Below are 1,517 nucleotides of genomic sequence, written 5' to 3'. Positions count from 1 at the left end.
AGGTGGGTCCCAGGTGAGATGAAGGCCATACAAGGGAAGAAAGGAGAAGAACCAAGATGCTGTGAATTTGGGAATGAAGAGATGGCCACAGGACAGTCATGTGGAGAGGCCGCCGCGGCGGTAACTGGCTGCTGCTGCTATTGTGCAGGTGGTGTCACCTGCTCGAATACACCTTCCAGCAAGAGCCCAGCCGAAAACACCTTATCTACAGTTTTTTAAACATTTTTGTAAAGTGATTTTGTACATGTAGGATATGAATTAGTAGTTTACAAATGACATGTTGACTAAAAATACATGGAAAATACCTCTGCAGTAAAATATAAAACAGCTTTGGGTGCTCCATCTTCTTTTTTACTGTGGTGTGAGGCCTACAGATGTATTCATTTCGGTATCCATAATCCTAAACAGCTTAAAAACAAAGCAGACGAGACCCTCGCTCTCTTCTCCATCCTTCTGTTCCTCTCTCCTGCTCCTCGTGCGTACGGCCGCCTTGTACAGCCAGCTTCAGGCCTGTGGCCGGTGCCTCTGCGTCTAGTTTCCTGGGCCACAACATGCTTTTGTTCTCTTCATTCCCCTGTGCCTGCTCCTTTTTCATGATCAATAATGGGTGCAACAGGGCTGGCCTCAGGGGCACACCTGGTTGTTTATGAGGGGTGGAGCCTAGAGCTCAGAAAGCCTTTGCTTTGGAAGGAAGATGGGGCCATGACACAGACTTGAGTAGTGGCAGTGGTTTGGGAGAGAAACCACCATACTGGGGAGGGAGCAGGGACATGGGAGGATAATCAGGAAGGTAATAGGAGACGGATACTGAGTCAGAACAGAAGGAAAAATATTTTGGTGGCATAGGTGAATGAACATAAATAACGTAGATGTGAGTGTTCTTCAGCAAGCATTATGCAACTGTGCTTCAGGGTCGCTCAATCTATAGTTATTATATGACACTTTAAGTGTTGAACTTTCACTGAATAAGTGCCAGGCAAAAAGTGTAAATATTATCCTTCCCAAATGGAGAGGGAGGGAGGATTGGGGCTCCCAAGAAAGGTGGCAGTCACCACCCAAGTGAGGAAGGAGAATTTGAAAGTGTTACCGAGAAATGACTACCTCAGCTCTTCTTAAAGGAAAGAATTCAATCAAGAGACAGAATTGTATGCAGAATAAATAGCAAAAGTTTATTAGTAAAAGTACACTGAGATATGGAACAGGCTGACCCAAGAGAGGGAAATAGCCTCACCTTACATTGCATAAAGTCTTTTATTTCTATGGGTAGAATTGTCCCTTTCCCTTATCTCTCTCCCCCTGAGGTGTCTAGTCTCCCCTTCTCTGGCATTCAACAATACATTTCTTTGATTTCGGGGCATGTGTAAACACCTCCCTTAGGGGTATGTGTGTATCTGGAGTCCTGCTGGGCTAACATATCATTGGTCCCCTACGTGAAAGCAGCCACAAGGGGTCTTGACCCAAGAAGGAGCTGCAGCAAGAGGCTTTCTAACAGGCTGAGTTTCTCTCCTTCTCTTGCT

This window comes from Hipposideros armiger, unplaced genomic scaffold, assembly GCF_001890085.2.
Source record: "Hipposideros armiger isolate ML-2016 unplaced genomic scaffold, ASM189008v1 scaffold_829, whole genome shotgun sequence".
Classification (NCBI taxonomy): Eukaryota; Metazoa; Chordata; class Mammalia; order Chiroptera; family Hipposideridae; genus Hipposideros; species Hipposideros armiger.
This window is presented reverse-complemented; position numbering follows the sequence as displayed.